Source organism: Chiloscyllium plagiosum, unplaced genomic scaffold (assembly GCF_037043375.1).
Source record: "Chiloscyllium plagiosum isolate Xiang-an unplaced genomic scaffold, Cpla_swu_hap1 HiC_scaffold_4, whole genome shotgun sequence".
Taxonomy (NCBI): Eukaryota; Metazoa; Chordata; class Chondrichthyes; order Orectolobiformes; family Hemiscylliidae; genus Chiloscyllium; species Chiloscyllium plagiosum.
In genome coordinates this window covers 57,514,403-57,531,347 of record NW_028270142.1, presented here as the reverse complement: position 1 = coordinate 57,531,347, position 16,945 = coordinate 57,514,403, and the positions used below count along the sequence as shown (strand labels likewise).

At 40.4% G+C, this 16,945-nt stretch overlaps 1 protein-coding gene across 2 annotated transcripts in view; it reads left to right on the top strand.

Annotated features, from left to right (window-relative positions):
• cyribb (CYFIP related Rac1 interactor Bb) overlaps positions 1–16,945 on the top strand; it is a 185,487-nt gene that overhangs the window by 59,582 nt on the left and 108,960 nt on the right. The window contains exon 1 of one of the 2 annotated variants that reach the window (XM_043688538.2): positions 12,347–12,450. The exons of the other annotated variant lie outside the window; for it this stretch is intronic. The gene's annotated coding sequence lies outside the window, so the exon portion shown is untranslated. Of the gene's footprint in view, positions 1–12,346; positions 12,451–16,945 lie in introns of those variants that run through there. 2 annotated transcript variants of the gene reach the window in all.

The following is a 16,945-nucleotide window of genomic DNA, read 5'->3' as shown; positions in this document are numbered from 1 at the left end:
CATCACCAAAGATTCTTCCCACCCTGGTTATACTCTTCCAACCACTTCTGTCAGGTAGAAGATACAGAAGCTTAAACACAAATACCAACAGGTTCAAGAAACGCTTCTTTCCTGCTGTTATTACACTGTTGAATGGGCATCTCTAATTTCAGATCTAATGTTGTTCTTGCTTTTGTGCACTTTGCAGCTGTAACCTTGTATGCCTCACTCTGTCTGAACATCCTATCATCGATTTGTCCTTGTATGTTATCTGTCTGTACTGCACGCAAAACAAAACTTTACACTGTACTTAAGTAAATGTGACAACAATAAAATGATAATCACCTTGCCTTTCCTACAGGTTCCATTCTTTTTAATTTTTCTATTTCATATATTTATTTTCCATTACACTTTTTGATATTGACGGTTCAGTTACTGTTAGGGGGCCTGTATACTGCTACTTGCCATTAGCATCTCTACCCAAATCATTTCTATATTTAGTTTTCCTGAACTTATCAACTCACTCAATCATGCTAACGTCATTATTTATCAGAGCTGCCTATCCTGTCCTTCCTAGGTGTTTTCTGCATCATTCAGGATTTGGGTCCTAATCTATGTCATCCTATAGCCATTACATAGAGTTATGGCTATCAGATTGTTATTCATCTCTACTTGCATTCTCAGTTCATTTGTTTTGTTCTGAATGCTGCATATCATCACACAGAGCCTTCAGTTTTTTTTTGGCCTTTCTGTCATTTTTGTAACCTCTTGTCTTATCTGCTGATTTACTCTTCGATTTATCACATCTTCCCAAATTTGATCCCCAATTATCTATTTTGGAGGATTTGAATTCAGTTCTGTTGTTTTACTCGTTTCACATTTGCTATTCTTCAAGTTTTGTCAAGCGATAATGTCAGTAAAATACATGAAAATGTTATCAGTCATTAATATTTAATCAAATAATTTAAGTTAGCATCCTCTTTGATTTATTTGTTAAAGGGTACATTGATTACACTGATAATAAAACGATTAACACACCTCCCTTTCTACCTAACCCCCACTCACTCCTAGATGTTAGCATTGTCCTTAACAGGCTTGCAAATATTAAATTGGCCACAAGGGTTTTTTCCTGATGGTGGAAAAAAATATAGATTTTAAACTCGATTCACAAAGCTGTCTTCATTTTCTGTCTCACAATAACATTAATAAGGAATTGACTGCGTATGATTTTGGGGGAAAAATGGGTGTAAAAAAAGAAATAGAATTAACAGATACTCCATAAGGCCTCTTGTGATGCAGTGGTAGTATCCCTGCTCCTGGACCAGGAGGCCTGGCTTCAAGACCCACCTGTTTGAGTGTGTAATATTATCTCTGAACAGGTTGATTAGAAAAATAGGGTATATTTAAAAAAAAATGGTTTAACTGTATTTATCTTTCAATATTTCTGATAGGTTGATTATGACACATAATTCAACCTGGTACATAAGACAACTCCATTTATGAGGAGGCAGAAATAATACCTTTGCATAAACCTGATTTGTAAATTGACCCCTCCCCTTTTTGCTATAGTCTGATTAATACTTGGACTCAATTTTTCATTCCAGAAGTGGCATGTGTCACTGACATTAGATTGTGAGTTGGAACATGGGATCAGGCAAATGATACAGGTTGTATTTTGAAAATGATTTGTGGGAGTTTAAGAGACAACTGCACAGAGCAGACTACAAGTTAGCGATGAACAGAAATGATCCCTCCTGTAAAATGCATGAAGTATGAAGCTACTTTCAAACTTAATTTCTGAAGTTTGCTAACTGTTAAATAAATTCTCCTTTGAATCCTCACACTTCCTCCAGACCAAAGGGGTAGCCATGGGCGCCCGCATGGGCCCCAGCAATGCCTGCCTCTTCATCATATACATAGAACAGTCCATCTTCCGCAGCTACACTGGCACCATTTCCCACCTTTTCCTCCACTACATTGATTACTTTATCTGTTCCATTTTGTGCTCCCACGAGGAGGTTGAACAGTTCATCAACTTCACTAACACTTTCCACCGGGACCATCTGGGACTCCTCCCTCCCCTTTCTGAGCTCTCCGGTGACCGACTCAACACGGATATCCTCTACAAACCCATTGCCTCCAACAGCTACCTGAACTACACCTTCTCCCATCCCGCCTCCTGTAAAAATGCTATCCCCTACTCCCAATTCCTCCGGCTCCGCCGCACCTGCTCCCAGGGGGACCAGTTCCACCCCAGAACATCCCAGATGGCCTCCTCCTTTAAAGACCATAGTTTCCCCTCAAACATGGTTGACGATGCCCTCCAGTGCATCCCGCACCTCTGCCCTTGAACCCCATCACTCCAATTTCCACAACGACAGAACCCCCCGGTCCTTACCTTCCACCCTACCAACCTCTGAATACAACGCATCATCCTCTGCTATTTCCACCACCTACAAACAGACCCAAACACCAGAGAGGTATTTCCCTCCCCACCCCATTTGTATTTCGGAGAGACCATTCCCTCTGCGACTCCATTGTCAGGTCTACAACTCCCACCAACCCACCCTCCACTCCTGGCACCTTCCACAGCCACTGCAAGAAGCACAAAACCTGCACCCACACCTCCCCCCTCACCTCTGTCCAAATGACCCTTCCACATCCAACAGAAAATTTATCTGTACTTCCACACACATCATCTACTTTATCCGCTGCACCCGATGTGGTCTCCTCTACACTGGGGAGACAGGGCGCCAATCTGTGGATCATCCCAGAGAACATCTTTGGGACACCTGCATTAACCAACCCCACTGCCCTGTGGCTGAACACTTTAACTCCCCTCCCACTCGGCCAAGGACATACAGGTCCTGTGCCTTCTCCACCGCCAAACCCTCGCAACCTGATGCCTGGAGGAAGAACACCTTATCTTCCATCTTGGGACCCTCAAACCACATAGGATCAGTGTGGATTTCACAAGTTTCCTCATTTCCCTTTCACCCCACCTTATCACAGTACTAACTTTCCAACTCAGCACCGACCCCTGAGATGGAGGTGGGGGAGTGGTGTGCACGTAGGTTTGCACTTCCTGCGGTGGCAGGGAAAGGTGCCAGGAGTGGGCTGTAGGCTGGTTTGGGGGGAGGGGGGGGGAATATATTTCCCTCCCCACCCCTGTCAGCGTTCTGAAAAGACCATTCCCTCTGCAACTCCCACGTCAGGTTCACACCCCCAGCAGCCTACAGCCCACTCCTGGCACCATTCCCTGCCACCACAGGCAGTGCAAACCTACGTGCACACCACTCCCTCACCTCCATCTAAGGCCCCGAGGGATACTTCCACATCCATCAGAAATCTACCTGCGCTTCTATCAATGTCATCTACTGCATCCGTTGTACGCAGTGCGGTCTCCTCTACATCAGGGAGGCAGGACGCCACCTTGCGGATTGTTTCATAGAACATCTCTGGTACACCAGCATCCACCAACCCCACCACTCCGTGGTTGAACACTTAACTCCCCCTCCCACTCCATCAAGGACATGCAGGTCCTGGGCCTCCTCCACTGCCAAACCATTACCATCTGACGCCTGGAGGAGGAACGCCTCATATTCTGCCTTGGGACCCCACAGCCACATGGGATAAATGTGGATTTCAACAGCTTCCTCATTTCCCCTCCCCCTACATTATCCCAGTTCCAAGCCTCCAACTTGGAACCACCCCCTCTGGACCTATCACCTTCATCCACCTATCGCTTTCTCAGCTACTTTTCCCCAAACCCCACTTCATCCCATTTATCTCTCAGCCCTGAACCACAAGCATCATTCCTGATGAAGGGCTTATGCCTGAAACGTCGCCTCTCCTGCTCCTTCGATGCAGCCTGACCTGCTGTGCTTTTCCAGCAACACATTTTTAAGCTGTGCAGGTCAACATGCTCAGATTTGACAGTTACCACTTTTTTGGCTCTTCTGAAAACTGTCAAGCCAATATATGTGCCAATTTTACTTGATTGGTTGTTGTACACCAAGGCATTCAGAGAAAGTAAAACTGAGAATAAGATGTTTAAAAAGAATATAAAACAGTAAAACAAATAAAGATTTTTGGATTCTTGGAGGAATTTAAAAACAAGGAAGGGAATTGTTAAAAGGAGCAGTTACTGAATCAGATGCTAGAGTGGATTGTAAACATAGCGATGTTGGGTAAATGGGATTTGATGAAGCTCTTATAGAAGGGCCAGTTTTATAATAAGCACATCTTAATTATTGAATAAAATTTAATTAAAAATTAGGAATGTTGTCCTTCATAGGTATTGCTTTTGTAAAATGAATTTGAATTTTAATGTTGCATTAACTAGAGACCTTCTATGCTGACAGAGCATATTGTTGTATTCTCAAAACACAATTGCATTCTTCTTTATAAACAATATAATGGTTATGACAGTAATTAGGCAAGTTAATTGAATAAATATTCCAAAATGTCGTTGACAAAATCACATTAATCTGCATTAGTACCTTTTATACTTTTAAAACAGATTGACTGATTCATTTCATGCTGGCCATGCTTGAATCACATTGACATTTAAAGTAGTACGTATTCCAGGTAGGAGATTTGAGCTTTCGACTTTAGTTTTTAATAAGTATATGATATTAATGATGCCCAGGCATTGCAAAGCCATGTTCACCTCAAACATGACCTGTAATTTGGATGCTTTTTTCCTGTGAGAAATTTGAAGTGCTGTTAATTCATGTTTTGTTACATCTGTCACGTAAGCATTTGAAAAGTTATGCTAAGCAGGGATTTTTTAAAAAAATGTCAAAGGAACATCTCGTTAGTGTGTTCGGTCTGAAATGGAGAAGTTGCAGATGCTGAAGTAAATAAGGCTGTGGACTTATGGTACTGCAGAACTTTTTTTCAGTTTCTCTCTTCCAGCTTTGACTATTTCCCTGTTTTAACCAAGTATTTCCTTTTTTCTATGCTAATTAGTTCCTTTTTCCATATTAAATATTGAGAATGCTCTTGTTACTAATAATGTCATTATAAAAACTGATACCTATAAATATTTTCCAGACAGTAAAGGTAGTTTTACCTGCAAACAAGATATACTATATTGGCTAACTTTACTAGCTGCATTTTATGTTTAAAGCCTTAGATTTGTGCTTTTTAAGGAAACTTTTCAAGTTATCACGATTATTTGGCTGTTAAAAGTTTTAAAATCTGAAATGATTGACTGCTTTCAACTGGTATCATTTCTTATTTGTCTGGTTTAGCCAATCATATACGATGGCTTCTCTTCCTGCTGTCCATCCATCCTTTTGGCTCTTCCTATTTCTAACATCATCAAAAAATATAGCATCGTTTTCCACATGCATGTTGATGGTATCCAGCCCTACTTCACCACAATCCCTCTTGATTCCTCCTATGGCTCCAAGTTTTGAGATTGCCTATCTGCGATCCAGCATTAGAGAAGCTTATATTTTCTCCAGTCAAGTCTTGGAAAGGCTAAACTTATCGTCTCTTTCTTATAAAGTCATTAGAGATACAGAATGGAAACAGACTCTTCAGTGCAACCCGTCCATGCCGACCAGATATTCTAAATTAATTTAGTTCCATTTGCCAGCATTTGGCCCCATGTACCTCTAAGCCTTTCCTATTCGTATACCTACCCAGATGCCTTTTACTAGCTTCCACCACTTCCTCTGGCAGTTTATTCCATATACACACCACCCTCTGTATGAAAAAGTTGCCCCTCAGATCTCTTTTAAATCTTTCCCCTCTCAGCTTAAACCTATGACCTCTTGTTTAGATTCCCCTACCTGTGGAAAAGGCCTTGACTATTCACCTTATCCATGCCTCTCATGATTTTATAAACTTCTATAAACCTCATCCTCTGAGGCTCCAGGGAAAATAGTCCTAGCCTATTCAGCCTCTTCCTATAGTTCAAATCCTTCAACCTTGGCAATATCCTTGTAAATCTTTTCTGAACCCTTTCAGGTTTCACAGTATCCTTCCTATAGGAGGGAAATCAGAATTGCACATAATATTCCAAAAGTGGCATAACCAGTGTTCTGTACAACCACAACATGACCTCCCAAGTCCCATACTCAAAGCACTGACCAATCAAGGCACGCAAAGCAAATGCCTTCTCACTACCCTATCTACCTGCGACTTCACTTTCAAGGAACTATGAACCTGCACCCCAAGGTCTTTTTGTTTGGCAACACTCCCCAGGACCTTACCATTAAGTGTATAAGTCTGGCCTCTCCAAAATGCAACATCTCACATTTATCTAAATTAAACTTCATCTGCCATTTCTTTGCTCTTTTGTCCATCTGATCAAGTTCCTGTTGTACTCTGAGGTAACCTTCTTCACTGTCCACTGCACCTCCAATTTTGGTGTCCTCTGCAAACTTACCAACTATGCCTCTTATGTGCACATCCAAAACATTTGTATAAATGACAAAAAGCAGCACATCCAGCACTGATCCTTGAGGCAACCCCCTCCTTCTCCTCTTCCTCTTCCTCCTTCACCCACCTCTTTTTCTCTATCTCTCTCTGTCTCTCTCTCCCTCCCACCCTCCCAGCATCCCACACCCTCCACCTGATCATATGTCCTTTATTGTGTCGCAACTAACACCTGTCTGATATTGAATCACACTGCAAATGCTTTGTTATATTTGTGTGATGAGATGACACCAGAAATCCTCAGATAATCGCCCACTGCACATGCTCATGTCTGATTTTTATTATTCTGTGCATACACAATGTTTAAAAAAAGACAAATCCCGTGGGTTTCCTCAGGGTGCTGCAGTCCCACAGTCCAAAGATGTGCAGGTCAGGTGAATTGGCCATGCTAAATTGCCCATAGTGTTAGGTGCATTAGTCAGAGGGAAATGGGTCCGGGTGGGTTACTCTTCAGAGGGGAGAAAGTGAGGACTGCAGATGCTGGAGATAGATTAGATTAGATTAGATTAGATTAGATTAGATTACTTTACAGTGTGGAAACAGGCCCTTCGGCCCAACAAGTCCACACCGACCCGCCGAAGCGTAACCCACCCATACCCCTACATTTACCCCTTACCTAACACTACGGGCAATTTAGCATGGCCAATTCACCTGACCTGCACATCTTTGGACTGTGGGAGGAAACCGGAGCACCCGGAGGAAACCCACGCAGACACGGGGAGAACGTGCAAACTCCACACAGTCAGTCGCCTGAGACGGGAATTGAACCCGGGTCTCTGGCGCTGCGAGGCAGCAGTGCTAACCACTGTGCCACCGTGCCGCCCATTAAGAAGGGGCATAAGAAGGGCTGAGGAAGGGCTTATGCCCGAAACGTTGATTCTCCTGTTCCTTGGATGCTGCCTGACCTGCTGCACTTTTCCGGCAACACATTTTCTACTCTTCAGAGGGTAAGAGTGGACTTGTTGGGCTGAAGCCTGTTTCCAAACTATAAGGAATATAATCTAATCTAATAAGAAGCATTTTGAAAATCAGAAGAACGGTTACTGGACTCGAAATGTTCTGCTCTCTGTTCACAGATGCTGCCAGATTTGCTGAGTTTCTCCAGCAATTTCTGTTTTTCTTTGATTTTTAGCAACCACTGTTAGAGTCATAGAGTCATACAGCACAGAAACAGGTCCTTTGGCCCAACTCGTCCATGCCAACCAGGTTGCCTAAACTGAACTAGTTCTGTTTTCCTGTGTTTGGTCCAAATCCATCTTTCCTATCCACATACCTGTCCAAGTATATTTTAAATGTTGTACCCACCTCCACCACTTCCTCAAGCAGCTCGTTCCATATACGCATCATCCTCTGCGTGAGAAGGTTGCTCCTGAGGGAACCTTTTAAATCTTTTACATCTTCCCTGTCTGACCTTAAACTTGTGCCCTCTTGTTTTGTACTCCCCTAACCTGGGAAAAGACCTTGGCTATTCACTTATCTATGTGCCTCATGATTTTATAAACCTCTATAAAAGTCACCCCTCAGCCTCCTACATTTCAGTGAAAATGTCTTGTCCTATCTAACCTCTCCTTGTAACTCAAACCCTCCAATCTTGCTAACAGCCTTGTTAATCTTTTTTGTACCCCTTCCAGTTTAATAACATCCTTCCTATAGCAGGGTGACCAGAATTGTATGCAGTACTCCAAATGTGGCCTTACCAATGTCTTGTGCAGCTGTAACATGATGTCCCAACTTTTCTTTTTAAAATCTACTTTGCTTGACACATTCTACGTTTACCAATATATATTTTATTTCATTTTTGCTTTATTGTTCTTTTTGTTAACATGTGTTATGGGTGTCAGCAGATATTGCCTTGTATTTGCCCCTGTGATGAGCTTCCAGCACTTGGCTGCCTTCTCCAATTTTTTGATGATACCTGATGCTGCCACCTGTCTCAGCTCATCTGCTGAAACTGTTTATCAATGCCTTTGTTGCCTCTAGAACTGACTATTCCAATATGCTCTTTGCTGATCTCCATGTTCTACTCTGCACAAATTCTAGGTCACTGAAAACTCTGCAACCTATTTCCTTCCTTGCACCAAGTCCCTTTCACCATTTCCCCTGTGCTTGCTGACCTTACTGCTCTCAGTTCAGTAAAGTATCAATTTTAAAAAAAAACTTCTTCCTTATTTTCATTTCGTCCATGGCCCCGCCATCTCTAACTCTGTAATCTTCATCAGCCCCACTTTTTCTCAGATAATTCTTGTCCTCCAATTCTTGTTTCTTGAGCATCCTCAACATTAATTGTCACAGCAATTTGAGGGTGCATACTTGAGGATCAGTGGTCGGCACAACATCGTGGGCTGAAGAGCCTGTTCTGTGCTGTACTGTTCTATGTTCTATGACTGGTGATGATAATGCCTTCAGATTCAAAGGTTGAAAGCTGTGAACTTCCCTCCCCACACTTCTCTGCTTCACTACTTTGCTTTCCTGCTTTTAAAATGCAACATTAAAAATAATTTCTACATTTTTTGATCAAGATTTTTCGTCATCTATTCCAATATGTTTAATATTAGTTGCAATTTTTGGGAACACAGCTACAATTTTAAGTGAGAACTTATTGCAAGGAGGGACAGCTCAGGGATTATGGCATGAGTTTTCACAACATGTAAATGTGAAAAGTAGTAACAGTAGAAAGGTAGATAATTGTAAGTTAAATTTGAAATAAAAATTCTGTGCTGAGAAACTGAATGGATCTGCGAGTGAGTCAATGGAGAAAAAAGGCCTAACATTTCAAGTCCAGTTTGACACTTCTTTGGACCTGAAGACTAATCAGGAAATTCTTCTTTGCAAAGTGAGAAACACATGGAACAGAATTTCATGAAGTAGGAACTTTGTAATATTTCAAGGAGAATTTGAATGCTGAAAAGGATGAATATTTTGAAGATGGTTTGAACAGTTTTCATCTATAACAGTCATTGAATCATAGTTTACAGAAGAGGCTCTTGAATCTATCAAATTACAATATTTAAAAGGCATCTGGATGGATATATGAGCAGGAAGGGTTTAAAGGGATATGGGTCAAATGCTGATAAATGGGACTAGATTAATTTAGGATAGCTGGTCAGCGTGGACGAGTTGGACCGAAGGGTCTGTTTCCATGCTATACATCTCTATGACTCTAAGTCTGTCCAACCAAAAATAGACTTTTCTACTTACACTAGTCCCACTTCCCTGCACTAGGCCTATAGCCTTGAATGTTATAACACGTCAAGTGCTCATCCAAGTACTTTTTTAAAGATTGTGAGATTTCCTGCTTCAACTACCATTCCAGACCTTCTATGCGTGCCAAATACTTTTCCTCAAGTTCTGTCAAAACCTCCTGCCTTTCACTTCAAAATTATGTCCCCTTGTTATTGACCTTTTAAGGGGAATAGCAGCTCTGTCCATGCCCCTCATAATCTTAAACTCCTCTGCCAGGTCACCCTCAACCTTCTTTGCTCTAAAGAAAACAACTGGAGTTTATCCAGCCTCTTTCCATAGCTGAAATGCTCCATTCCAGGCAACATCCTGGTGAATCTCCCTTGCACCCCCTCCAGTGCAGTCACATCCTTTCTACTAGTGTGGTGACCAGAACTGCACATAGTATTCCAGTTGTGGCCTAACCAGTGTTTTGTACAGCTCCAACAAGACCTCCTGCTCTTATAATCTAAACCACGACTGATAAATGCAAGCATCCGTATGTGATCTTAACTACCCTACTAATCTTTTTAGCCACCTTTGGGAATCTGTGGACAAGCATGTCAGGACCCCTCTGCCCCTCTATCCTTGTGTCATCTGTAATCTTGTTAATAATCCTTCCCACATTGCTATCAACATTATTTATGAATATCACAAATAATAAAGGATCCAGCACACTGGGCTCCAGTAACATAAACAGCCTTCTACCACCACTCCCTGTCTCCTGTCACTAAATCAATTCTGAATCCAACTTGTCAAGTTACCCTGGGTCCCATGTGCTTGTAACTTCTTTATCAGTTTCTCATGTTGGACTTGTTAGAGGTATTGCTGAAATCCATATGACTGACATTAACTGTTCCACCCTCATCTGAACACTTACTCACCTCCTTGCAAATTTCCACCTATTTGTTAGGCATGACCTCCCTTTGGAAAAGTCCTGCTGACTATCCGTGATCAAACCTTGATAGTCTAAATTTTCTCCTTCACTATTTTCTCCCATAGCGTCTAACAATCATGACTCTTGTATGATTCCAAGTTTGTCTTATACTGGGTAAGTGAAAAGGAACATATCATATCCTATAAAAGCCTGTAGGCTCTTAATATGTTTTATCTGCAAGGTGGTATGTAAACTAAAGCTAGTGACACCTCATTGGCAGTGAGCTTGTGGCCTAATAATTTAACTTTACTTACAGTGTGTATCCAAAACAAATAGATTTCTTTCAGTAGGATTTGAGATGCCAAGGCATACAAGGGTATATACCAAGAAAATGGGATTAGAATACTTGTGGTTGTTTTCGACCAGGACGTGTGCGATTGGCTGAAGAGTCTATTTTTTGATGTTGTATATCTCTGAGTCTGATTAAATCTAAAATTATTTTAGATTCGACTGAAAATATATAAATGAGCATGATATATGAATAGATGCGACTACTGTTGCTCATTAAAAAGATGACTTTTTAAATAAATAAGTACATTGTTAAGAGGTGATGTTCTTATTGATACATTTGTTAATTTCACAATTTAAACTCGTGTTTTCGGGATTCCTTTTGTTTGCAAAAATGAAACTTGATGAGAGTTGGATTGGACCAGCAATGCCCTCCATATTGGTAAAAGACGAGGGGTGTTGAAGCAGACATGAATCACTTTCATATGCAAACAAGGGGCCTATTGTCAGTAACATTGAATTTCCCAAAACAATACATTGTTCAAGTCCTAAAAAAAAGTACATGGTACAATTTAATATTTCTGTGCTTGACCTCTGATCTCTTTCCAAACTTTCATCCCTCACCATGCCTACTTAACACCTTAAAGTTCCTAATCTACTTGCCTGTGAGTCAGGGCTAGAATGGAGGCTTTGGCAGCGCCAGTTTGATGATGATCTTTGGACTTGACCGTTTGGGCATGCTCCTGTGCACAATATTGAAAGCTCTTAAATTTAATTGCCTATTTCTCTTTTTTTCCAGCAGCTGTGTGGGTAACTTCCCAAACTTCCACTATTTTTGCTGAATGCTGATTGTTAGGTGGTCACCTTTGAGAAGAAACTTTTATTCTTTCGCCCACTTTCCTTTGGAAAAAGAGCTAGACTTGGCTCAATACTTTCCTTCAAGAGTATTGGTAGTATTGGTGACTCTGAAACCTGAATGATTGAGCCATTTGTGAAACAATGCTATGGAAATCTTCATTGCAATGCCACCGACTCATTCAAATCGTTGTTCTGGACTTCAAATTCTTGAGAGTTAAATTATGGCTTCCCTTAAGTAGGAGCCCTCAGAAGGTGAACTCCCAACTGGTTACACAAACTTTGCTCAGTTTCTATTACAGTTCAACAGTGTATGACATTTGTATCTACTTCCTATCTCTGTACTTCCTATCTCGTTTGTGTAGTTAGAGGTTATAGGTATTTTTGATAGCCTACCGAGACATAAAAATTTGAACATGGATGTATGTCAGTTCAAATATCTGTAATTTAGGCACAAAGTTCTTTAACAAAGACAAACTGCTGGATTAACCAGCTTTTGTTTTTAGCACTGCATATGCTAAAATAGAAGTGCTGCATTTTCTATTGGGTTTTTCTTGCTTCCTCTTCTGACACTTGGTAAGCTTCCTTTTTTGTGTGAGACAGGCTTGTAATGAGGTCATGTTTACTGAAATGAGGAAGTTGAGGAGAGTTGCAAAGCAGTATCTAGCCCACACTAAGAACACATTTATCAGAATTGTGTCTTTATGATTTTAGTTAAATGAATAACTGATAATTTAAACGTTTTGCAAGCACTGAATTTCTGTCATCTATCTTGGAAGGTCAGTAATAAATGTTACGAATACTCTGATATAATGTCAGTGAGAATTACTGTCTCGTCATTACCTACGTTAAATTTCTTTAAAGTCATTTGGGCAGTATTTGTCAATTATACTCTAATACTTTGGGAACTGTTAATTACATTTCTGTATGGAAACTTAACATTACCACTACCTTTCTATGTTAGTTTTAATCAGAAATGATTTATTGCGATTCATGCCACTCTTAGACTTTACTTTTCAATGGCATCTGATTTCTTACATGCATTAGTAAAAGTAGACATTTGGTGCTACATTGTTTGCATCAAGTCATTTACTACAAGTAACTTATAGCCCTCCAAGGGGATGTCACAAAGAGTATGCCGTTTGCTGAACATTTGAATAAACAGTAAGAACTGGCTTATTTCATATGTCTTAAACATTTCTTCCTTTTTTGACAATTGGAGAAACAATGATAAGGCTAATAATGTATGCTTCATGATAAAATATCACAGACATCTGTGTCCAGTATAGGTAAATGCCTGTGTTCAATTGTATTAAAATTCCTAAGATGTTTTTGTCAAGGTTGAATATTGGCCCCTCAATGCATTTATATAATAACTATGCAAAATTCTGTTCCATTTAATTTTGAAGCTGGGGGCATTTTTTTCATCACTGATCTGTGAAGTCATACCGCGTATTAGCACTAGCTTCAGTTGCAAGTATGCACAAAACTTTGCTTCCTTTTCTGAACTATGTTTGATGGAATTTTTAAAAGAACAGTTGACTATCTCTACTGAAAGTTTCTAATATCAGTAATGAAAAGACTCTTTCTTAAATATTTGAAAGTCTTTATCCACTGAGTTAGGATCAGAAATGTCCCAATGATATGTTATGTATGTGGATGCTTAAGAGAGCAGGGCTGGGCTACCATGTGATGACAATTTTTCTGCTAATACTCTGTTCCCCACCATGATTCAATTGGCTGAAATTTTTTTTTTAAGATCTTATATACGTAATGTATTACTTCAATACAACACGTAAGGATAGCTGAAACCATGGTGTAAAAACAATGACTGCAGATGCTGGAAACCAGATTCTGGATCAGTGGTGCTGGAAGAGCACAGCAATTCAGGCAGCATCCGAAGACAGGCAAAATCGACGTTTCGGGCAAAAGCCCTTCATCAGGAATAAAAGCTTTTATTCCTGATGAAGGGCTTTTGCCCGAAACGTCGATTTTGCCTGTCTTCGGATGCTGCCTGAATTGCTGTGCTCTTCCAGCACCACTGATCCAGTAGCTGAAACCATGTTCCAGCTTTTAAAAGTTAGTGTAAGTGAGAGGAAATGTTAATTTAAATTTGCTTTTGTGCTGTACTTGTTGACAAAATCCACATTGTACTAATGGATAATAATTGGGATCATATGCATGGTGGTAAATGCTAGGCAAATCATGTTTTACATATATGGATTCCTAAAAACAGTAAATATATAACATTTAAATAGTTTTTTCTACTTTCTGTCCCAGTGGGTAAATAAGTGAAATGGTTTGCTGAAAGTGAACTCTGCATATTTTCAACAATAACTTGCATTTAAAAAGCATAAATAACACCTTAAAAATATCTTAAGGCTGACTTCTTTGGTCCAATAAACGAAAATGGATGCCACTGAAAGGAATATTTGTGGTGTCAAAATCTTGATGAAATGGCTTGATTTTAAGGAGCTGGATGAATTTAGGGAGGGCACTGCTTATGGAGTGGAGAGCACATGCCCAATAAGGGTTCAGGGTGTCAGAAGAACAGGTATTGTGGAGAATAAGTAAAGTTGAACGAGGTTATAACTATATGGAAGAAAAAAGGTGGTGAAGGTTTTTAAACACATGACTGACAATTTTAAACTTTGTTTTCCTGACATGGCAACACCTTAATGTAGACCAGTAAGGATGCAAATGATGGGTGAACAGAACTTTGTAGGTGGTGACCATGGGCAGCGGTGCTTTGGATGAGCTAATGTTTATGGAGTGTGGCCTCTTGAAGGGTAGTGAAGAGTGTATTCTAGTCTGAAAGTAGCAAAGTATGACTGTGGATTTTAGTAGCAGATGGCCCGAGACAGCATTGGTGTCAGATGGTGCTTTGAAAGAGGAAGTATATAATCTCTTGATCTGTAGAATAAGAGGAAACTGATTGGAAAAATTTAGACAGGAGATGTTTTAAAGTGACATGTTCAAGGACTTTGCGGGAAAAAAAACAGGTTTCAAGATGGGCTGAATTTGCAAGAACAGAGAGGAATCAAGGCTTTGTGTTTTCAAAGTCAAGTATGTGGGTGAGAAAACTGGGGTGTGGCATAGGGAATTTTTTTTTTGAAGGTTTGAACAAGATTAGGTCCTGAAAAGTTGCCACAGCAGGGAAGAGACTAATTTGGTTTATTGATGAAGACCCTCTTAGGATATGTGTGTATTTTGAACAGTATGACCAGGTGGAAAACTTTGGTAAGGGTTTAATCAAAAACTGGTTGAACAGTCATCCACAGTAACCTAACAGACGACAAGGATTGTATTTGCTAGGAAATCAACATTTTGAAATGAGTTGTATAAAGGACCAGCATTTGATCCACTGGCCAAGTCCAAGAAGTTAATTGGGAGGAGGAGGGATGGATGTTTGAAGATATCCCCCTTCAGACACTGTTAGAGGAGATTGAGAGAGGAGGATAAGGCACCTGGGTTTCTGGTTTTGTCAGGATGCAGTGATTGCTCCTTCTGGAGAATGCCAGGAAAGGCATCTTTTGTGTGTGTGTATAAAAAAAGTGTACAGCATTACAGACTTTCTTTAACTTTGTTTCTGTAGATATTTACCAGGATGTTGCCTGGAATAGAAGGTTTGAGTTATAAGGATAGGCTAGGACTTCTTTCACTGGAGCGCAGAAGATTGATGGGTGACATTGTAGAGGTTTATAAAATCACCAGGGGCATGGATAAGGTGAATAGCAAGGGTCTTTTCCCTGGGTTTGGGGGTGGGGGTTCAAAACTAGGGACATGTTTTTAAGGTGAGAGGGAAAAAAAGTTTAAAAAGGACATGAGGAGCAACTTTTTTTTACATAGTGTTTAGTGTGTGGAATGAACTTTCAGAGGAAGTAGTGGATAGAGGTACATTTAGAACATTTAACAGACATTTTAGATAAGTACATGAATAGGAAAGGTTTGGAGGGATATGGGCCAAATGCAGGCAAATGAGACTAATTTGGTTTGGGAACATGGTTGGCATAGACTAATTGAACCAAGGGATCTTTTTCCATGCTGTATAACTCTATGACTCTGTTTTCTAACTAGCCTGTTCAAAGGTGTTATTACACACCTCTGGTGCAGGTGGGACTTGAATCCAGGCCTTCTGGCTCACTATGCTATTATGTTATTTTTTAGAATGATTCTGAAAACATAACCTAAAGAAGTACCAAGTTAGATGATATAGAAGACTTCAACTTGGTTATTTTTAGCTGACTGCAGTCAGTTACATACTGACAAATAGCATATATTGGGTCATCAGCATCTGTTAATACACTGTAATCTCTCCACACCGGAAAACTATTGTTTGGAAATTTCCAGTTCTTTGGAAATTGTTTGAACAGACCCATGAAACTCGTGAACTTGCCACTATTGGACATTACTTTGGGAGTGGAAATGCAGAAGATAGTGTTCGGATAAGTTAAAATATTTTTATTACTGCTTTATAATATTGTAACACTATTTCACGTTTCAGTAAACATTTAGATCTGTGTTTTGTGGTTAGGCATGCCTCTAAAAGAAAAAACTTTTTTTTGATCTCTTTGCTTTCCTCCTGTCTCGATTAGTCATGAACAAGTGCTATAAAGGTAAAGTTGAGTACTAGATCACAGGACTGCTGCTCGCATAAGAAAGAGATGACTGGTGGTGGTTTAACCTGAGAGTCAGGTGAGGGGAGAGGTTGAGAAGGAGAGTCCTTCATGGTAACCTTAGCTGGTGCAGGAATTGAACCCATGCTGTTGGCATTATTCTGCATTGCAACTAGGTGTCCTGCCAACTGGACTGTCCGATCCCCAAGAAAAGTCCTTGTCTGAATTCAAATCTATGCACGATGACCCCAATAGATTTCAAGTCCATCACCGAAACCACTCAGCCACACAAAGATAAATATTCACCATAGACTTACCAGACCAGAGGGCTGCTCTTGCATTAGAGAGAAATGATCAGTGGTGTTTTAACCTGAGGGGAGAGGTTGAGAATGAGAATGCTTCACAGTAACCTCAGCTAGTGCAGGAATTGAACCTATGCTGTCTATCCAGCCAACTGAGTTCACCAGTCTGTTGGCAGCAAACACAAAACAAAACAGTTAAATTTCTCTCCGCTTTCAGTCTTGAGGAGCAGCTAATTTCATGAGTGTTGTGTTGCTCCTGTGTTTAAAGGGAAAAAGAAACATGAGGAGTGCTGAGTAATTAACTGATCTACTGTTGGCATGCTATCCACCCTCTTAATGCATTATAATGCATTTGA